Below are 23,767 nucleotides of genomic sequence, written 5' to 3'. Positions count from 1 at the left end.
ACACCAGGAGTGGAGCCTGCGGCTTAATTTGCTCAACTCAACACGGGAAACTTACCAGGTCCGAACATAAGTGTGTAAGACAGATTGATAGCTCTTTCTCGAATCTATGGGTGGTGGTGCATGGCCGTTCTTAGTTCGTGGAGTGATTTGTCTGGTTAATTCCGATAACGAACGAGACTCAAATATATTAAATAGATATCTTCAGGATTATGGTGCTGAAGCTTATGTAGCCTTCATTCATGGTGGCAGTAAAATGTTTATTGTGTTTGAATGTGTTTATGTAAGTGGAGCCGTACCTGTTGGTTTGTCCCATTATAAGGACACTAGCTTCTTAAATGGACAAATTGCGTCTAGCAATAATGAGATGAGCAATAACAGGTCTGTGATGCCCCTTAGATGTCCTGGGCTGCACGCGCGCTACAATGAAAGTATCAACGTGTATTTCCTAGACCGAGAGGTCCGGGTAAACCGCTGAACCACTTTCATGCTTGGGATTGTGAACTGAAACTGTTCACATGAACTTGGAATTCCCAGTAAGTGTGAGTCATTAACTCGCATTGATTACGTCCCTGCCCTTTGTACACACCGCCCGTCGCTACTACCGATTGAATTATTTAGTGAGGTCTCCGGACGTGATCACTGTGACGCCTTGCGTGTTACGGTTGTTTCGCAAAAAGTTGACCGAACTTGATTATTTTAGAGGAAGTAAAAGTCGTAACAGGTTTCCGTAGGTGAACCTGCGGAAGGATCATTATTGTATAATATCCTTATCGTTAATAAATATTTGTTATAATACAAATAAATACATTTACCAAATAAAAATATTACAAAATGATTCCACGGAATCAAAAGTTAAAGTCAAATAAATGAAGATGGCTTTTATTTTATATGTGGGCTTGGCAACCTCATAAAAAGACTTTAACATTATTAATGTTGCTGTGCGTATTTGTGGCAGTACTTACTACAACAACGGCGTTTCCTATAAAAACAAATTCTCGAAAATGGAAATCGAAGAAACTAAACTAAATTCGAAAGTAGAAGTCGAATTAAAATAAAAATAATTTTGAATGTGTGGTAATCAAAATAAGTGTGTGTGTATATGGACCATAATATACACGCGTTGCGAATATGTATTGTTCATTCTATGTTATGAGCATACGTTGGCTAATGCAACAACCTAAAATATACAATGTTTGTACCTGTCATCCATCAGGTTAATGTTTTATATAAATTTTGCAGTATGTGTCACCCAAAATAGCAAACCATAACCAGATTATTATGATACATAATGCTTATATGAAACTAAGACATTTCGCAACATTTATTTTAGGTATAAAAATAAATTTATTGAAGAATTGATATATGCCAGTAAAATGGTGTATTTTTAATTTCTTTCAATAAAAACAATATTGACATTATATAAAATTGAATTATAAAACTCTAAGCGGTGGATCACTCGGCTCATGGGTCGATGAAGAACGCAGCAAACTGTGCGTCATCGTGTGAACTGCAGGACACATGAACATCGACATTTTGAACGCATATCGCAGTCCATGCTGTTATGTACTTTAATTAATTTTATAGTGCTGCTTGGACTACATATGGTTGAGGGTTGTAAGACTATGCTAATTAAGTTGTTTATAATTTTTTATAAGCATATGGTATATTATTGGATTAAATAATGATTTTATTCATAATATTAAAAAAGAAATGAAAAACATTATCTCACATTTGAATGTGAAAAACGAAGAGAAATATTTTCTTTTTCAATCAAATAATACTGAGAAATGTCTAGCATAAAAAATTGAAATATTTTTCATCTAGAATTGTCTCTTATTAATGATTCGGAAAAAGAAAAATCTTGGTTTTGTTATTATTCTTCGTTGGTTCGTTAAATGGATAAAAATGACTTTGCTTACAAGAACTATTGGAACTATTTATAACGAATTTAATTGATTGTTTTATCATTTATATATAAAGAATTTATGGCAAAATATAGTTATATATACAACCTCAACTCATATGGGACTACCCCCTGAATTTAAGCATATTAATTAGGGGAGGAAAAGAACTAACAAGGATTTTCTTAGTAGCGGCGAGCGAAAAGAAAACAGTTCAGCACTAAGTCACTTTGTCTATATGGCAAATGTGAGATGCAGTGTATGGAGCGTCAATATTCTAGTATGAGAAATTAATGATTTAAGTCCTTCTTAAATGAGGCCATTTACCCATAGAGGGTGCCAGGCCCGTATAACGTTAATGATTGCTAGATGATGTTTCCAAAGAGTCGTGTTGCTTGATAGTGCAGCACTAAGTGGGTGGTAAACTCCATCTAAAACTAAATATAACCATGAGACCGATAGTAAACAAGTACCGTGAGGGAAAGTTGAAAAGAACTCTGAATAGAGAGTTAAACAGTACGTGAAACTGCTTAGAGGTTAAGCCCGATGAACCTGAATATCCGTTATGGAAAATTCATCATTAAAATTGTAATATTTAAATAATATTATTAAGAATAATGTGCATTTTTTCCATATAAGGACATTGTAATCTATTAGCATATCCCAAATTTATCATAAAATATAACTTATAGTTTATTCCAATTAAATTGCTTGCATTTTAACACAGAATAAATGTTATTAATTTGATAAAGTGCTGATAGATTTATATTATTACAGAGCGTTAATTTTTCGGAATTATATAATGGCATAATTATCATTGATTTTTGTGTTTATTATATGCTCTTGTATGATTAACAATGCGAAAGATTCAGGATACCTTCGGGACCCGTCTTGAAACACGGACCAAGGAGTCTAACATATGTGCAAGTTATTGGGATGTAAACCTAATAGCGTAATTAACTTGACTAATAATGGGATTAGTTTTTTTAGCTATTTATAGCTAATTAACACAATCCCGGGGCGTTCTATATAGTTATGTATAATGTATATTTATATTATTTATGCTCTAACTGGAACGTACCTTGAGCATATATGCTGTGACCCGAAAGATGGTGAACTATACTTGATCAGGTTGAAGTCAGGGGAAACCCTGATGGAAGACCGAAACAGTTCTGACGTGCAAATCGATTGTCAGAATTGAGTATAGGGGCGAAAGACCAATCGAACCATCTAGTAGCTGGTTCCTTCCGAAGTTTCCCTCAGGATAGCTGGTGCATTTTAATATTATATAAAATAATCTTATCTGGTAAAGCGAATGATTAGAGGCCTTAGGGTCGAAACGATCTTAACCTATTCTCAAACTTTAAATGGGTAAGAACCTTAACTTTCTTGATATGAAGTTCAAGGTTATGATATAATGTGCCCAGTGGGCCACTTTTGGTAAGCAGAACTGGCGCTGTGGGATGAACCAAACGTAATGTTACGGTGCCCAAATTAACAACTCATGCAGATACCATGAAAGGCGTTGGTTGCTTAAAACAGCAGGACGGTGATCATGGAAGTCGAAATCCGCTAAGGAGTGTGTAACAACTCACCTGCCGAAGCAACTAGCCCTTAAAATGGATGGCGCTTAAGTTGTATACCTATACATTACCGCTAAAGTAGATGATTTATATTACTTGTGATATAAATTTTGAAACTTTAGTGAGTAGGAAGGTACAATGGTATGCGTAGAAGTGTTTGGCGTAAGCCTGCATGGAGCTGCCATTGGTACAGATCTTGGTGGTAGTAGCAAATAATCGAATGAGACCTTGGAGGACTGAAGTGGAGAAGGGTTTCGTGTGAACAGTGGTTGATCACGAGTTAGTCGGTCCTAAGTTCAAGGCGAAAGCCGAAAATTTTCAAGTAAAACAAAAATGCCTAACTATATAAACAAAGCGAATATAATACACTTGAATAATTTTGAACGAAAGGGAATACGGTTCCAATTCCGTAACCTGTTGAGTATCCGTTTGTTATTAAATATGGGCCTCGTGCTCATCCTGGCAACAGGAACGACCATAAAGAAGCCGTCGAGAGATATCGGAAGAGTTTTCTTTTCTGTTTTATAGCCGTACTACCATGGAAGTCTTTCGCAGAGAGATATGGTAGATGGGCTAGAAGAGCATGACATATACTGTTGTGTCGATATTTTCTCCTCGGACCTTGAAAATTTATGGTGGGGACACGCAAACTTCTCAACAGGCCGTACCAATATCCGCAGCTGGTCTCCAAGGTGAAGAGTCTCTAGTCGATAGAATAATGTAGGTAAGGGAAGTCGGCAAATTAGATCCGTAACTTCGGGATAAGGATTGGCTCTGAAGATTGAGATAGTCGGGCTTGATTGGGAAACAATAACATGGTTTATGTGCTCGTTCTGGGTAAATAGAGTTTCTAGCATTTATGTTAGTTACTTGTTCCCCGGATAGTTTAGTTACGTAGCCAATTGTGGAACTTTCTTGCTAAAATTTTTAAGAATACTATTTGGGTTAAACCAATTAGTTCTTATCAATTATAACGATTATCAATTAACAATCAATTCAGAACTGGCACGGACTTGGGGAATCCGACTGTCTAATTAAAACAAAGCATTGTGATGGCCCTAGCGGGTGTTGACACAATGTGATTTCTGCCCAGTGCTCTGAATGTCAAAGTGAAGAAATTCAAGTAAGCGCGGGTCAACGGCGGGAGTAACTATGAGTAAATTGTACCTCTCAGTTGATGGTAGCGGACTCCGTGAAGCAGGCCATTGGGGCCCGCAACACGGGTGGGTTAATCAACCCACGCGTTTACTAACAGGAAAGGAATATATAGACGGTATTCGTCTGCGGATAAATGCCCTACCCACGAAGTCTCGTACTACAAGGGGAAGGCACGAATTGGAACGACAGTGTCGTGCAGGATGTGACGCTCCCGAAACAACAAACCATATTATGCAAAAATGTTACCGATCGCATGGGAGGCGCATAGCTAGACACAACTGCGTAGTAAATCGAATCAAGCGGGGACTTGAGGAGAGAGGCTGCGTAGTCATTGTTGAACCAAGTCTGCAGTGCGAATCCGGTCTTAATAAACCAGACCTGGTGGCACTACGACAAAATCACATTGATGTGATCGACATACAAATTGTGACAGACGGACACTCTATGGATGATGCACACCAGCGCAAAATCAATAGATACGACAGACCGGACATACGAACTGAGTTGCGTCGCAGATTCGAAGCCGCAGGTGACATTGAATTCCATTCTGCCACCCTGAACTGGAGGGGGATCTGGAGTGGTCAATCCGCTAAAAGATTGATAGCGAAGGGTCTCCTCAGCAAATATGATAGTCATATCATTAGCGTCCAGGTTATGAGAGGCAGTCTCGGTTGTTTTAAACAGTTCATGTACCTGAGCGGGTTTTCCCGAGATTGGACTTAGCTAAAACGTTTGGTTCAAAACATTTGCTTGCTGTCTTGGCATAACATCAATAAAGGCATAAACATCGCAAATAATGGTAATATATAAATTGGCTATGAGGATGGTTTTAGTACGTAGGCGTTGCGGAACTTCGGTTCAGATAGAGCAATGAATCGTGCATGCTAGGAAACTGAAGTGTTGACAGACCTAGTATCTTTCGATAGATTTCCATACCTCCGCGATCAAAAAAAAAAAAAAAAAAAAATAGCCAAATGCCTCGTCATCTAATTAGTTTTTTTTTTTTTTTTTTTCTTTAGCGTGCGTTTATTTATTTAAAATCTGTCCTAGTGGACAATAATTAAATGGTTTTGCGGGGGAACATTAGCTTAAGGGATACTATTGTACATGTATTTGTGGCGGGTTTTATATGTGTTGTCTATTGTTGTGGAAGATCGAGAGGGTGTCTCCTCATGAGACGTCTGCTTGTTTGGCTATTGTCTAACAGGTTGGTGGCGAGGTGGTTAGGGTGGTTTTCGAGCCTTTTCAGGTATCTCTCGCTGAGCCTGGAGATTTCATCAGCGACTTGTGGGATTCCAAGTTCCCTATGTATGGCGACATTCTCGTGGTAGGGATGCGCATTACAGGCAATTCTCAAGCACCTATTCTGGAACCGCTGTATACGCAGGCGATTCGTGTGGCTTGCCGTGCCCCATAGCTGTATCCCGTAGGTCCAGATGGGCTTGAGAATTGCCTTGTACACCAGGATTTTGTGGTTCTGCCTTAGCTTGGACCCTCTCCCAATAAGCCAATGCATCTGCCTCAGACGCGCATCGGCCTGTATGCGTTTGCTGACGATGTGGGGACGCCAAGTGAGCCTGCGGTCCAGGGTAAGTCCTAGGTACTTGGGTGCGGGTGCGTTGGGAATGATGACTCCGTTTAGCGTGACCGGTGGGCAGTCTCCTCTCCTTAGTGCAAATGTTGTTTGGGTAGATTTTTCCGCGTTCACTACGATGTTCCACCTGCTGAGCCAGGGATGTAGCGCGTCCATTTGCCTTTGGATTGTTTCGGAGGCTTCTCGTGGGTCGGATGAGGAGGCGAGGAAAGCCGTGTCATCTGCATAAGTCGCTATAGTTAGGTTCCTGGAGGGGATTATGGGAAGGTCTGCGGTGTAAAGGGTGTACAGTATTGGTCCGAGCACACTGCCTTGCGGAACTCCAGCTCTGATCAGTCTGGGTAGGCTTATTGCACTTCCGCATCTGACTTGGAATGCTCTTCCCTCAGTGTAGGATTTGAGGAGGGTAAAATGGGGGCTTGGGAGGTAGGATTTGAGTTTATGGAGGAGTCCAGGATGCCAAACTCTGTCGAATGCCTGCTTCACGTCGAGCATTACAGCGCAGCAGTATTTCTTTTGCTCGAATGCCTCGAGGATCCGTTCGACTAGCCGGTGGCATTGCTCTGGTGTTCCGTGGGAGCGCCTGAAGCCAAACTGGTGATCGGGGATCAAACCAGCCTCATCCAGTACTGGCAATACTCTGCGCAAAAATACTCTTTCGAGTATTTTGGAGAGGATTGCCAGCAAACTAATCGGACGATAGGAGGCGAGATTGGCTTCAGGCTTACCAGGCTTGAGGAGGACAATAACCTCTGCTCTTTTCCACTCTTCCGGGAAGTACCCTAGCCGGAAGCAGCTGTTGTAAATGCTGGCCAGCATTTGTGTGCAGCGGGATGGGAGCATTTTTAGGGCCGCCGCATCTATACGATCCAGGCCTGGAGATTTGTTGTTCTTCAGTAGAGCAATCTCCTGCGCAACTTCCTCAGGGTCGACTGGTTCCAACGGGGGACCGGGAGAGCTTGGGCTATTGAGAAACCGGGCTGTTTCAGCATGTTCTTCGGCAGTGCAGCAGTCGAACGGAGAGAAGGCGTTGTAAAGGTGTTCGGCGAAAGCTTCTGCTCTTTCAGCATCCGAAAGGCACCAGGATCCATCTGCTTTGCGCACTGCGGAAACCTTTTTGGCTGGTCGTTTAATGTGGCGGGTGACGTTCCACAGATTGTGGTCTGGGTCCCCGGGAGAGAGTTCCTCGAGGAATCTGAGGAAGGAGTCCTGGCGTAGGCTGGAGATCTTGTCCTTCAACTCCTTTGTGGCGTGATTGAGCGCTGTTTTGTCTCTTGGATTGCGCGTCAAGAACCAAACTCTCCTGAGACGCCTCTTCTCAGTCACGAGTGCCGCAATTTCCGGGGACCAGAGGTGGAGGTCCCTGCTAGGTGTTCTCGCAGTCTTTGGTGGCGGTGGGCTTGCGAATTCCGCAGCGTTTTGCATCTGCCTGGTGAGATTCCCGATAGCTTCATCAATGTTCCTGGGTGTGTTGAGGATGGGGTTCGGATTGACGGTGGAGAGCATCCAGGACGCGAACTTGGCGGCGTCGGTATATTTTCCAGTGAGCCTTCTGAGCGGGGTTTTCCTGAGGACTGGCGTGTTGATTAGCACGTTTATTGCACAGTGGTCTGACAGGAGATCAGCATTTGTTGTGCAGCTGATCTTCGCATGCCCTATGCCTTTCGACACAGCAAAGTCCAGTAGGTCTGGAGTCTTGAGGGGATTCGTTGGCCAGTGAGTGGGCTCGCCAGTGGAGTGGCAGTCCAGTCGGTGGCGTTGCAGGTACCCAAACAGAGTTTTCCCTTTGGGGTTGTTGGCGCGCGATCCCCACCAAGAATGTTTGGCGTTATAATCTCCAGCTGCTATGAAGCGGGGCCCAAAATGCTCGAAGAACTCACTGAGGTGAGATGCTGTTATGCGGTATCTGGGGGGAAAGTAGACCGCTCCAATGTCTAAATCTCCTTGCGGGCTGACAATCCTGATGACAGGACATTGTGCCCAGTCTTGCTGAAACGCGGGCAGCTCTAGGTATTGAATACCGCTCCTGATGAGGATGGCTGCTCCACCGCGTGCTCTGCCAGAAGGATGGTCTGCATGGATGAGGTCATATCCGCTGATATTAAAGTGGGATCTGGGGGAGAAGTGGGTTTCGGCTACGAGTAGGATATCGATCTGGTGGGTCTTCAGATGGTGCTCGACTATGGCCTTGCTGTTCTGCAGGCCGTTCGCATTCCAGACGACTAGGTGGAGCTTTAGTTGCATGACTTGCTGTTGAGAATGGTGGCCACCAGCTGTGTCATCTGGGTGAACATGCGCTCCATCATCCTTTCCATCATTCCTTCCATGCGAGCGAACATCGCTTCTATCTGACCGGAGTGTGGGGTTTCTGTTTGGGTTTGGACTGGGGTTGTGGGATTCTGCGGTGCTGCGTGCACTCCGTTGAGGGCGTCTCGGTAGCTCCTGCCAGAGGTGACGTTTGGTGATGCCACGGGCGGCGCCTTGTTAGCATTAGCGACGGGCCTTGTTTTCGGAGCAGCGAGTGCTTTGGCCCTTTTGTATGCAGGGCATCCCTTGAAAGACGCAGGATGGTCCGCCTGGCAGTGGAAGCAGCACGCTTTGTCGTCCTCCCTCTTCTCACATGCCCTCGATTCGTGAGGGCCTCCACACTTTACACATCGGTATTCCAGGAAGCAGTAACGCTGTGTATGACCGAATCCTTGGCACCTGAAGCATTGAGGCACGTCGTTGAACTTCTGCGGCGGTTCAATGGTTACTACCGACCTGCAGATCCGCTTGACTTGGTAGACGTCTTTGTTGTTGCTGGAAGGCTCCAGGTTGGCGAAGAATATTCCCAGCGGTTCTTTAGTTCTTCTGCCAATGGGATTGTGCAGATCTCTAACAGCGTGCCCTTGTCTGCGAAGGTCTTCAATGATTTCCTCACGATCGGTGGAGTGGTGGAGTCCTTTGATGACAACCTTGTATGCACGTTCATCTTTCGGCTGGAAAGTCCGATGCCTCTTGTTTTGGGCCACAAGTTGGAGACGCAGAGCTGTATAGGACTCTTTGTCCGGCATCATGACACGTACGTTGTTGCCATTCACGGTCTTGTAGGTAAAATTGTTCTTCGGGCCTACAAGAGTCGTGATCATCTTGACGAGTGCCGAGATGTTGGTCACATCGGGGATAAAAATCGGAGGTGGCTTGATGGTCTTCGGGGTGGGCTTTGGTTTCTCGGGGGTCTTGGGCTTGGAATCGTCTTTAGGTCCGGGTTCGTCATCAGAGCTCTCTTGGTCGTACTCGTCTTCTTCGGTCGAGAGTAAAGCGAAGGCGTTGTTGGCGAGCTTCTTGCGCAGAGCTGCGCTAGTGCTTGGCTTATCTTCCAGCTCCTCTCCCTGTGCTTTCTTTGCCGGTTTTCGCTTTATCTCGCCCGGCTCTGTATGCGAGGTGCTTCCCTCGCTGCTGGAGCTGCTCTTGCGTGTTCTCAGAGCCTTTTTGCGTGGTGTTGTTCCAAGCTTGTGGGTGCGCGGGGGGGCCTGCCAGTCCATCTTCTCCAAAGTTGATAAGGAGTGAGGAGGGGGGGGGGGGGGGAAGCTGGGCACCGTAAGCCGGTGAGCCAGGCAGCACGTGGCTGCTGCTTTGCAATTATACCGCTGCTTCGAGCACTGGGTTTTTTGCGCTGATAACACGCACACTCGGGTGTGCGATGGTGTTAGTGCGAACTACCGTTAGGTACGTTGGCTGGGCCAATCAAAACGCGCGACAAGATCACGCGACGCGAAGTGGCTGGGCACAAGTAACGGGACTTACAACTGTGAACAATTTGCTAACAATTTGCTAACAATTTGCTGTCGATCCGCAGGCACGTCTGCACTCGTCGAGTGTTCGATCGCGACTCATCTAATTAGTGACGCGCATGAATGGATTAACGAGATTCCTACTGTCCCTATCTACTATCTAGCGAAACCACAGCCAAGGGAACGGGCTTGGAATAATTAGCGGGGAAAGAAGACCCTTTTGAGCTTGACTCTAATCTGGCAGTGTAAGGAGACATAAGAGGTGTAGAATAAGTGGGAGATATTAGACCTCGGTTTGGTATCGTCAATGAAATACCACTACTCTTATTGTTTCCTTACTTACTTGATTAAATGGAACGTGTATCATTTCCTAGCCATTATACGGATATATTTATTATATCTTATGGTATTGGGTTTTGATGCAAGCTTCTTGATCAAAGTATCACGAGTTTGTTATATAATCGCAAACAAATTCTTTAATAAAACGATGCATTTATGTATTTTTGATTTGAAAATTTGGTATAACTCCAATTACTCAGGTATGATCCAATTCAAGGACATTGCCAGGTAGGGAGTTTGACTGGGGCGGTACATCTCTCAAATAATAACGGAGGTGTCCCAAGGCCAGCTCAGTGCGGACAGAAACCACACATAGAGCAAAAGGGCAAATGCTGACTTGATCTCGGTGTTCAGTACACACAGGGACAGCAAAAGCTCGGCCTATCGATCCTTTTGGTTTAAAGAGTTTTTAACAAGAGGTGTCAGAAAAGTTACCATAGGGATAACTGGCTTGTGGCGGCCAAGCGTTCATAGCGACGTCGCTTTTTGATCCTTCGATGTCGGCTCTTCCTATCATTGTGAAGCAAAATTCACCAAGCGTTGGATTGTTCACCCATGCAAGGGAACGTGAGCTGGGTTTAGACCGTCGTGAGACAGGTTAGTTTTACCCTACTAATGACAAAACGTTGTTGCGACAGCATTCCTGCGTAGTACGAGAGGAACCGCAGGTACGGACCAATGGCACAATACTTGTTCGAGCGAACAGTGGTATGACGCTACGTCCGTTGGATTATGCCTGAACGCCTCTAAGGTCGTATCCGTGCTGGACTGCAATGATAAATAAGGGGCAATTTGCATTGTATGGCTTCTAAACCATTTAAAGTTTATAATTTATTTTATAAACGACAATGGATGTGATGCCAATGTAATTTGTAACATAGTAAATTAGGAGGATCTTCGATCACCTGATGCCGCGCTAGTTACATATAAAAGCATTATTTAATACAATGACAAAGCCTAGAATCAATTGTAAACGACTTTTGTAACAGGCAAGGTGTTGTAAGTGGTTGAGCAGCTGCCATACTGCGATCCACTGAAGCTTATCCTTTGCTTGATGATTCGATAAATAAATGATTTTTTCCTGTAGCCAAACACCTCGTCATCAATTTAGTGACGCATATGATATTGTCCCTATCATATAATTAATATAAAGACTTTAATGGATTGTGTCAAGTTGCCAAACACCTCGTCATCAATTTAGTGACGCATATGATATTGTCCCTATCATATAATTAATATAAAGACTTTAATGAATTGTGTCAAGTTGCCAAACACCTCGTCATCAATTTAGTGACGCATATGATATTGTCCCTATCATATAATTTTTGATATAAAGACTTTAAAGAATTGTATCAAGTTGCCAAACACCTCGTCATCAATTTAGTGACGCATATGATATTGTCCCTATCATATAATTAATATACAGACTTTAATGAATTGTGTCAAGTTGCCAAACACCTCGTCATCAATTTAGTGACGCATATGATATTGTCCTTATCATATAATTTTTGATATAAAGACTTTAAAGAATTGAATCAAGTTGCCAAACACCTCGTCATCAATTTAGTGACGCATATGATATTGTCCCTATCATATAATTAATATAAAGACTTTAATGGATTGTGTCAAGTTGCCAAACACCTCGTCATCAATTTAGTGACGCATATGATATTGTCCCTATCATATAATTAATATAAAGACTTTAATGAATTGTGTCAAGTTGCCAAACACCTCGTCATCAATTTAGTGACGCATATGATATTGTCCTTATCATATAATTTTTGATATAAAGACTTTAAAGAATTGTATCAAGTTGCCAAACACCTCGTCATCAATTTAGTGACGCATATGATATTGTCCCTATCATATAATTAATATAAAGACTTTAATGGATTGTGTCAAGTTGCCAAACACCTCGTCATCAATTTAGTGACGCATATGATATTGTCCTTATCATATAATTTTTGATATAAAGACTTTAAAGAATTGTATCAAGTTGCCAAACACCTCGTCATCAATTTAGTGACGCATATGATATTGTCCCTATCATATAATTAATATACAGACTTTAATGAATTGTGTCAAGTTGCCAAACACCTCGTCATCAATTTAGTGACGCATATGATATTGTCCCTATCATATAATTTTTGATATATAGACTTTAAAGAATTGTATCAAGTTGCCAAACACCTCGTCATCAATTTAGTGACGCATATGATATTGTCCCTATCATATAATTAATATAAAGACTTTAATGGATTGTGTCAAGTTGCCAAACACCTCGTCATCAATTTAGTGACGCATATGATATTGTCCTTATTATATAATTTTTGATATAAAGACTTTAAAGAATTGTATCAAGTTGCCAAACACCTCGTCATCAATTTAGTGACGCATATGATATTGTCCCTATCATATAATTAATATACAGACTCTAATGAATTGTGTCAAGTTGCCAAACACCTCGTCATCAATTTAGTGACGCATATGATATTGTCCCTATCATATAATTTTTGATATAAAGACTTTAAAGAATTGTATCAAGTTGCCAAACACCTCGTCATCAATTTAGTGACGCATATGATATTGTCCCTTTCATATAATTAATATAAAGACTTTAATGGATTGTGTCAAGTTGCCAAACACCTCGTCATCAACTACTATATTATGGTTGCGCCGACCTCTCATATTGTATTCTCTTATGTGTTCATAGGATTTTGACAATTATACGAGTAAATTAAATAATATACATATGAAAATGATTAATTATTATATGTATAAGGGAAAAAATGATGAAATATTCCCATATTATCTTAGTATTATAGAGGAAAGACCGTTGCCGACCTCTGATATTGTTCAAACTTATGTATTTATATGATTTTGGCAATTATATGAGTAAATTAAAAAATATACATATGAAAATGGTTAATTATTATATGTATATGGGAAAAAATGCTAAGATATTCCCATATTCTCTTAGTATTATAGAGAAAAGCCATTTAAGTGAGAGGGTATAGTAGTGTAAACGACCGGAATTACGACAGAGGGTTCAAAAACTACTATAGGTAGGCAGTGGTTGCCGACCTCTCATATTGTTCAAAACTTATGTATTCATATGATTTTGGCAATTATATGATTAAATTAAATAATATACATATGAAAATGATTAATTATTATATGTATAAGGGAAAAAATGCTGAAATATTCCCACATTCTCTTAGTATTATAGAGAAAATCCATTATAGTGAGAGGGTATAGTAGTGTAAACGACCGGAATTACGACAGAGGGTTCAAAAACTACTATAGGTAGGCAGTGGTTGCCGACCTCTCATATTGTTCAAAACTTATGTATTCATATGAATTTGGCAATTATATGAGTAAATTAAATAATAAACATATAAAAATTAATATTTATTATATGTATAAAAAAAAAAATAATCATATTATATATGAATAATGGAAAAAAAATGAAATGTTCCTATAATCTCTTAATATATAAGAGAATAGACCGTATGTTGGGTGGCAAACGGAATTGAAAATACCCGCTTTGAGGACAGCGGGTTCAAAAACTACTATAGGTAGGCAGTGGTTGCCGACCTCCCGCATTATTCGAAATATTTATTTCGGATTATGTTTATATTGGTTACATAAAATAAAGTATATTATTATCCGTACAAATTTGTTTCTCAGTTCTATAGAACACGGGACTTGGCTCCGCGGATAATAGGAATATACGCTTTTTAGATAATATCGTTGAAACAAAAGTCAAGTTTCTATTATATATAGAATAACAAATCGTTTCCATATATTATCGTTAATTTTTGGAGGCAGGCAAATATTAATTTATTACCTGCCGTATAGTTGGATTATTATATCGTTACGGTATAATACAAATATGGATTCTTATGAAAGAAATATAAAATTATATATTAAATGTGGAAATATTATCATATGCGCTTGGTTTTATGTTATATATTACCAGAGAGATATATGAAAAGAGATAAATTTTAAATTTATCTTCAAAATGCAAATGATTTAACTTAATATTTATATTGGTTAAACAAAAATTGTACATGTGTGGATACAATAATTATGTATGTTGGAAATAAAATGATATTTTATAATGAAATATGTATATATAAAAAGATAAAATTATAGAAACATATATATTACAATAATTATATGAAATTCTTGTTATATTGGTAAAACAAGTATAAATTAAAAATGAAAATATGGATTACGAATGCTATATAAAAATGGCCGTAATCGAATAGATTTTTTACTTATATTTATATATTTAAAATTTTACCCAAAGGCGAAATATTGAATTTTATTCAATATAATAAAAATCATGGAATTATATAAAGTGAAAAATCTATATATCTATTATATTGCTTATTTCGATTCAAAAAATATGAATGGAATATGAAGGAAAAACATTATTCTGGTTGATCCTGCCAGTAGTTATATGCTTGTCTCAAAGATTAAGCCATGCATGTCTAAGTACACACGAATTAAAAGTGAAACCGCAAAAGGCTCATTATATCAGTTATGGTTCCTTAGATCGTTAACAGTTACTTGGATAACTGTGGTAATTCTAGAGCTAATACATGCAATTAAAACATGAACCTTATGGGACATGTGCTTTTATTAGGCTAAAACCAAGCGATCGCAAGATCGTTATATTGGTTGAACTCTAGATAACATGCAGATCGTATGGTCTTGTACCGACGACAGATCTTTCAAATGTCTGCCCTATCAACTTTTGATGGTAGTATCTAGGACTACCATGGTTGCAACGGGTAACGGGGAATCAGGGTTCGATTCCGGAGAGGGAGCCTGAGAAACGGCTACCACATCTAAGGAAGGCAGCAGGCGCGTAAATTACCCACTCCCAGCTCGGGGAGGTAGTGACGAAAAATAACAATACAGGACTCATATCCGAGGCCCTGTAATTGGAATGAGTACACTTTAAATCCTTTAACAAGGACCAATTGGAGGGCAAGTCTGGTGCCAGCAGCCGCGGTAATTCCAGCTCCAATAGCGTATATTAAAGTTGTTGCGGTTAAAACGTTCGTAGTTGAACTTGTGCTTCATACGGGTAGTACAACTTACAATTGTGGTTAGTACTATACCTTTATGTATGTAAGCGTATTACCGGTGGAGTTCTTATATGTGATTAAATACTTGTATTTTTTCATATGTTCCTCCTATTTAAAAACCTGCACTAGTGCTCTTAAACGAGTGTTATTGTGGGCCGGTACTATTACTTTGAACAAATTAGAGTGCTTAAAGCAGGCTTCAAATGCCTGAATATTCTGTGCATGGGATAATGAAATAAGACCTCTGTTCTGCTTTCATTGGTTTTCAGATCAAGAGGTAATGATTAATAGAAGCAGTTTGGGGGCATTAGTATTACGACGCGAGAGGTGAAATTCTTGGACCGTCGTAAGACTAACTTAAGCGAAAGCATTTGCCAAAGATGTTTTCATTAATCAAGAACGAAAGTTAGAGGTTCGAAGGCGATCAGATACCGCCCTAGTTCTAACCATAAACGATGCCAGCTAGCAATTGGGTGTAGCTACTTTTATGGCTCTCTCAGTCGCTTCCCGGGAAACCAAAGCTTTTGGGCTCCGGGGGAAGTATGGTTGCAAAGCTGAAACTTAAAGGAATTGACGGAAGGGCACCACCAGGAGTGGAGCCTGCGGCTTAATTTGACTCAACACGGGAAAACTTACCAGGTCCGAACATAAGTGTGTAAGACAGATTGATAGCTCTTTCTCGAATCTATGGGTGGTGGTGCATGGCCGTTCTTAGTTCGTGGAGTGATTTGTCTGGTTAATTCCGATAACGAACGAGACTCAAATATATTAAATAGATATCTTCAGGATTATGGTGCTGAAGCTTATGTTAGCCTTCATTCATGGTGGCAGTAAAATGTTTATTGTGTTTGAATGTGTTTATGTAAGTGGAGCCGTACCTGTTGGTTTGTCCCATTATAAGGACACTAGCTTCTTAAATGGACAAATTGCGTCTAGCAATAATGAGATTGAGCAATAACAGGTCTGTGATGCCCTTAGATGTCCTGGGCTGCACGCGCGCTACAATGAAAGTATCAACGTGTATTTCCTAGACCGAGAGGTCCGGGTAAACCGCTGAACCACTTTCATGCTTGGGATTGTGAACTGAAACTGTTCACATGAACTTGGAATTCCCAGTAAGTGTGAGTCATTAACTCGCATTGATTACGTCCCTGCCCTTTGTACACACCGCCCGTCGCTACTACCGATTGAATTATTTAGTGAGGTCTCCGGACGTGATCACTGTGACGCCTTGCGTGTTACGGTTGTTTCGCAAAAGTTGACCGAACTTGATTATTTAGAGGAAGTAAAAGTCGTAACAAGGTTTCCGTAGGTGAACCTGCGGAAGGATCATTATTGTATAATATCCTTATCGTTAATAAATATTTGTTATAATACAAATAAATACAATTTACCAAAATAAAAATATTACAAAATGATTCCACGGAATCAAAAGTTAAAGTCAAAATAAAATGAAGATGGCTTTTATTTTATATGTGGGGCTTGGCAACCTCATAAAAAGACTTTAACATTATTAATGTTGCTGTGCGTATTTGTGGCAGTACTTACTACAACAACGGCGTTTCCTATAAAAACAAATTCTCGAAAATGGAAATCGAAGAAACTAAACTAAATTCGAAAGTAGAAGTCGAATTAAAATAAAAATAATTTTGAATGTGTGGTAATCAAAATAAGTGTGTGTGTATATGGACCATAATATACACGCGTTGCGAATATGTATTGTTCATCTATGTTATGAGCATACGTTGGCTAATGCAACAACCTAAAATATACAATGTTTGTACCTGTCATCCATCAGGTTAATGTTTTATATAAATTTTGCAGTATGTGTCACCCAAAATAGCAAACCATAACCAGATTATTATGATACATAATGCTTATATGAAACTAAGACATTTCGCAACATTTATTTTAGGTATAAAAATAAATTTATTGAAGGAATTGATATATGCCAGTAAAATGGTGTATTTTTAATTTCTTTCAATAAAAACAATATTGACATTATATAAAATTGAATTATAAAACTCTAAGCGGTGGATCACTCGGCTCATGGGTCGATGAAGAACGCAGCAAACTGTGCGTCATCGTGTGAACTGCAGGACACATGAACATCGACATTTTGAACGCATATCGCAGTCCATGCTGTTATGTACTTTAATTAATTTTATAGTGCTGCTTGGACTACATATGGTTGAGGGTTGTAAGACTATGCTAATTAAGTTGTTTATAAATTTTTTATAAGCATATGGTATATTATTGGATTAAATAATGATTTTATTCATAATATTAAAAAAGAAATGAAAAACATTATCTCACATTTGAATGTGAAAAACGAAGAGAAATATTTTCTTTTTCAATCAAATAATACTGAGAAATGTCTAGCATAAAAAATTGAAATATTTTTCATCTAGAATTGTCTCTTATTAATGATTCGGAAAAAGAAAAATCTTGGTTTTGTTATTATTCTTCGTTGGTTCGTTAAATGGATAAAAATGACTTTGCTTACAAGAACTATTGGAACTATTTATAACGAATTTAATTGATTGTTTTATCATTTATATATAAAGAATTTATGGCAAAATATAGTTATATATACAACCTCAACTCATATGGGACTACCCCCTGAATTTAAGCATATTAATTAGGGGAGGAAAAGAAACTAACAAGGATTTTCTTAGTAGCGGCGAGCGAAAAGAAAACAGTTCAGCACTAAGTCACTTTGTCTATATGGCAAATGTGAGATGCAGTGTATGGAGCGTCAATATTCTAGTATGAGAAATTAATGATTTAAGTCCTTCTTAAATGAGGCCATTTACCCATAGAGGGTGCCAGGCCCGTATAACGTTAATGATTGCTAGATGATGTTTCCAAAGAGTCGTGTTGCTTGATAGTGCAGCACTAAGTGGGTGGTAAACTCCATCTAAAACTAAATATAACCATGAGACCGATAGTAAACAAGTACCGTGAGGGAAAGTTGAAAAGAACTCTGAATAGAGAGTTAAACAGTACGTGAAACTGCTTAGAGGTTAAGCCCGATGAACCTGAATATCCGTTATGGAAAATTCATCATTAAAATTGTAATATTTAAATAATATTATTAAGAATAATGTGCATTTTTTCCATATAAGGACATTGTAATCTATTAGCATATCCCAAATTTATCATAAAATATAACTTATAGTTTATTCCAATTAAATTGCTTGCATTTTAACACAGAATAAATGTTATTAATTTGATAAAGTGCTGATAGATTTATATTATTACAGAGCGTTAATTTTTCGGAATTATATAATGGCATAATTATCATTGATTTTTGTGTTTATTATATGCTCTTGTATGATTAACAATGCGAAAGATTCAGGATACCTTCGGGACCCGTCTTGAAACACGGACCAAGGAGTCTAACATATGTGCAAGTTATTGGGATGTAAACCTAATAGCGTAATTAACTTGACTAATAATGGGATTAGTTTTTTAGCTATTTATAGCTAATTAACACAATCCCGGGGCGTTCTATATAGTTATGTATAATGTATATTTATATTATTTATGCCTCTAACTGGAACGTACCTTGAGCATATATGCTGTGACCCGAAAGATGGTGAACTATACTTGATCAGGTTGAAGTCAGGGGAAACCCTGATGGAAGACCGAAACAGTTCTGACGTGCAAATCGATTGTCAGAATTGAGTATAGGGGCGAAAGACCAATCGAACCATCTAGTAGCTGGTTCCTTCCGAAGTTTCCCTCAGGATAGCTGGTGCATTTTAATATTATATAAAATAATCTTATCTGGTAAAGCGAATGATTAGAGGCCTTAGGGTCGAAACGATCTTAACCTATTCTCAAACTTTAAATGGGTAAGAACCTTAACTTTCTTGATATGAAGTTCAAGGTTATGATATAATGTGCCCAGTGGGCCACTTTTGGTAAGCAGAACTGGCGCTGTGGGATGAACCAAACGTAATGTTACGGTGCCCAAATTAACAACTCATGCAGATACCATGAAAGGCGTTGGTTGCTTAAAACAGCAGGACGGTGATCATGGAAGTCGAAATCCGCTAAGGAGTGTGTAACAACTCACCTGCCGAAGCAACTAGCCCTTAAAATGGATGGCGCTTAAGTTGTATACCTATACATTACCGCTAAAGTAGATGATTTATATTACTTGTGATATAAATTTTGAAACTTTAGTGAGTAGGAAGGTACAATGGTATGCGTAGAAGTGTTTGGCGTAAGCCTGCATGGAGCTGCCATTGGTACAGATCTTGGTGGTAGTAGCAAATAATCGAATGAGACCTTGGAGGACTGAAGTGGAGAAGGGTTTCGTGTGAACAGTGGTTGATCACGAGTTAGTCGGTCCTAAGTTCAAGGCGAAAGCCGAAAATTTTCAAGTAAAACAAAAATGCCTAACTATATAAACAAAGCGAATATAATACACTTGAATAATTTTGAACGAAAGGGAATACGGTTCCAATTCCGTAACCTGTTGAGTATCCGTTTGTTATTAAATATGGGCCTCGTGCTCATCCTGGCAACAGGAACGACCATAAAGAAGCCGTCGAGAGATATCGGAAGAGTTTTCTTTTCTGTTTTATAGCCGTACTACCATGGAAGTCTTTCGCAGAGAGATATGGTAGATGGGCTAGAAGAGCATGACATATACTGTTGTGTCGATATTTTCTCCTCGGACCTTGAAAATTTATGGTGGGGACACGCAAACTTCTCAACAGGCCGTACCAATATCCGCAGCTGGTCTCCAAGGTGAAGAGTCTCTAGTCGATAGAATAATGTAGGTAAGGGAAGTCGGCAAATTAGATCCGTAACTTCGGGATAAGGATTGGCTCTGAAGATTGAGATAGTCGGGCTTGATTGGGAAACAATAACATGGTTTATGTGCTCGTTCTGGGTAAATAGAGTTTCTAGCATTTATGTTAGTTACTTGTTCCCCGGATAGTTTAGTTACGTAGCCAATTGTGGAACTTTCTTGCTAAAATTTTTAAGAATACTATTTGGGTTAAACCAATTAGTTCTTATCAATTATAACGATTATCAATTAACAATCAATTCAGAACTGGCACGGACTTGGGGAATCCGACTGTCTAATTAAAACAAAGCATTGTGATGGCCCTAGCGGGTGTTGACACAATGTGATTTCTGCCCAGTGCTCTGAATGTCAAAGTGAAGAAATTCAAGTAAGCGCGGGTCAACGGCGGCCTAATCAACCCACGCGTTTACTAACAGGAAAGGAATATATAGACGGTATTCGTCTGCGGATAAATGCCCTACCCACGAAGTCTCGTACTACAAGGGGAAGGCACGAATTGGAACGACAGTGTCGTGCAGGATGTGACGCTCCCGAAACAACAAACCATATTATGCAAAAATGTTACCGATCGCATGGGAGGCGCATAGCTAGACACAACTGCGTAGTAAATCGAATCAAGCGGGGACTTGAGGAGAGAGGCTGCGTAGTCATTGTTGAACCAAGTCTGCAGTGCGAATCCGGTCTTAATAAACCAGACCTGGTGGCACTACGACAAAATCACATTGATGTGATCGACATACAAATTGTGACAGACGGACACTCTATGGATGATGCACACCAGCGCAAAATCAATAGATACGACAGACCGGACATACGAACTGAGTTGCGTCGCAGATTCGAAGCCGCAGGTGACATTGAATTCCATTCTGCCACCCTGAACTGGAGGGGGATCTGGAGTGGTCAATCCGTTAAAAGATTGATAGCGAAGGGTCTCCTCAGCAAATATGATAGTCATATCATTAGCGTCCAGGTTATGAGAGGCAGTCTCGGTTGTTTTAAACAGTTCATGTACCTGAGCGGGTTTTCCCGAGATTGGACTTAGCTAAAACGTTTGGTTCAAAACATTTGCTTGCTGTCTTGGCATAACATCAATAAAGGCATAAACATCGCAAATAATGGTAATATATAAATTGGCTATGAGGATGGTTTTAGTACGTAGGCGTTGCGGAACTTCGGTTCAGATAGAGCAATGAATCGTGCATGCTAGGAAACTGAAGTGTTGACAGACCTAGTATCTTTCGATAGATTTCCATACCTCCGCGATCAAAAAAAAAAAAAAAAAAAAAAAAAATAGCCAAATGCCTCGTCATCTAATTAGTGACGCGCATGAATGGATTAACGAGATTCCTACTGTCCCTATCTACTATCTAGCGAAACCACAGCCAAGGGAACGGGCTTGGAATAATTAGCGGGGAAAGAAGACCCTTTTGAGCTTGACTCTAATCTGGCAGTGTAAGGAGACATAAGAGGTGTAGAATAAGTGGGAGATATTAGACCTCGGTTTGGTATCGTCAATGAAATACCACTACTCTTATTGTTTCCTTACTTACTTGATTAAATGGAACGTGTATCATTTCCTAGCCATTATACGGATATATTTATTATATCTTATGGTATTGGGTTTTGATGCAAGCTTCTTGATCAAAGTATCACGAGTTTGTTATATAATCGCAAACAAATTCTTTAATAAAACGATGCATTTATGTATTTTTGATTTGAAAATTTGGTATAACTCCAATTACTCAGGTATGATCCAATTCAAGGACATTGCCAGGTAGGGAGTTTGACTGGGGCGGTACATCTCTCAAATAATAACGGAGGTGTCCCAAGGCCAGCTCAGTGCGGACAGAAACCACACATAGAGCAAAAGGGCAAATGCTGACTTGATCTCGGTGTTCAGTACACACAGGGACAGCAAAAGCTCGGCCTATCGATCCTTTTGGTTTAAAGAGTTTTTAACAAGAGGTGTCAGAAAAGTTACCATAGGGATAACTGGCTTGTGGCGGCCAAGCGTTCATAGCGACGTCGCTTTTTGATCCTTCGATGTCGGCTCTTCCTATCATTGTGAAGCAAAATTCACCAAGCGTTGGATTGTTCACCCATGCAAGGGAACGTGAGCTGGGTTTAGACCGTCGTGAGACAGGTTAGTTTTACCCTACTAATGACAAAACGTTGTTGCGACAGCATTCCTGCGTAGTACGAGAGGAACCGCAGGTACGGACCAATGGCACAATACTTGTTCGAGCGAACAGTGGTATGACGCTACGTCCGTTGGATTATGCCTGAACGCCTCTAAGGTCGTATCCGTGCTGGACTGCAATGATAAATAAGGGGCAATTTGCATTGTATGGCTTCTAAACCATTTAAAGTTTATAATTTATTTTATAAACGACAATGGATGTGATGCCAATGTAATTTGTAACATAGTAAATTAGGAGGATCTTCGATCACCTGATGCCGCGCTAGTTACATATAAAAGCATTATTTAATACAATGACAAAGCCTAGAATCAATTGTAAACGACTTTTGTAACAGGCAAGGTGTTGTAAGTGGTTGAGCAGCTGCCATACTGCGATCCACTGAAGCTTATCCTTTGCTTGATGATTCGATAAATAAATGATTTTTTCCTGTAGCCAAACACCTCGTCATCAATTTAGTGACGCATATGATATTGTCCCTATCATATAATTAATATAAAGACTTTAATGGATTGTGTCAAGTTGCCAAACACCTCGTCATCAATTTAGTGACGCATATGATATTGTCCCTATCATATAATTAATATAAAGACTTTAATGAATTGTGTCAAGTTGCCAAACACCTCGTCATCAATTTAGTGACGCATATGATATTGTCCCTATCATATAATTTTTGATATAAAGACTTTAAAGAATTGTATCAAGTTGCCAAACACCTCGTCATCAATTTAGTGACGCATATGATATTGTCCCTATCATATAATTAATATACAGACTTTAATGAATTGTGTCAAGTTGCCAAACACCTCGTCATCAATTTAGTGACGCATATGATATTGTCCTTATCATATAATTTTTGATATAAAGACTTTAAAGAATTGAATCAAGTTGCCAAACACCTCGTCATCAATTTAGTGACGCATATGATATTGTCCCTATCATATAATTAATATAAAGACTTTAATGGATTGTGTCAAGTTGCCAAACACCTCGTCATCAATTTAGTGACGCATATGATATTGTCCCTATCATATAATTAATATAAAGACTTTAATGAATTGTGTCAAGTTGCCAAACACCTCGTCATCAATTTAGTGACGCATATGATATTGTCCTTATCATATAATTTTTGATATAAAGACTTTAAAGAATTGTATCAAGTTGCCAAACACCTCGTCATCAATTTAGTGACGCATATGATATTGTCCCTATCATATAATTAATATAAAGACTTTAATGGATTGTGTCAAGTTGCCAAACACCTCGTCATCAATTTAGTGACGCATAT

The 23,767-nt window shown here is 39.6% G+C and overlaps 3 non-coding genes and 2 pseudogenes across 3 annotated transcripts; all 5 read left to right on the top strand.

Annotated features, from left to right (window-relative positions):
- Window positions 1–1,436: 1,436 nt before the first annotated feature.
- On the top strand, window positions 1,437–1,615 carry LOC116802765. The gene has a single exon (XR_004363121.1). It is a non-coding gene; the product is annotated as a 5.8S ribosomal RNA (ribosomal RNA).
- A 393-nt stretch (window positions 1,616–2,008) lies between these two features.
- Window positions 2,009–11,414, top strand: LOC116802762 (annotated as a pseudogene).
- Window positions 11,415–14,792: 3,378 nt separating this feature from the next.
- On the top strand, window positions 14,793–16,788 carry LOC116802767. Its single transcript, XR_004363123.1, has one exon. It is a non-coding gene; the product is annotated as a small subunit ribosomal RNA (ribosomal RNA).
- A 687-nt stretch (window positions 16,789–17,475) lies between these two features.
- On the top strand, window positions 17,476–17,654 carry LOC116802764. The gene has a single exon (XR_004363120.1). It is a non-coding gene; the product is annotated as a 5.8S ribosomal RNA (ribosomal RNA).
- Window positions 17,655–18,048: 394 nt separating this feature from the next.
- LOC116802761 lies at window positions 18,049–22,890 on the top strand (annotated as a pseudogene).
- Window positions 22,891–23,767: the final 877 nt, after the last annotated feature.

This window comes from Drosophila sechellia, unplaced genomic scaffold (assembly GCF_004382195.2).
Source record: "Drosophila sechellia strain sech25 unplaced genomic scaffold, ASM438219v1 U_214, whole genome shotgun sequence".
Lineage (NCBI taxonomy): Eukaryota > Metazoa > Arthropoda > Insecta > Diptera > Drosophilidae > Drosophila > Drosophila sechellia.
The sequence above is the reverse complement of the archived record's forward strand: the minus strand, read 5'-3'. Positions and strand labels throughout refer to the sequence as shown.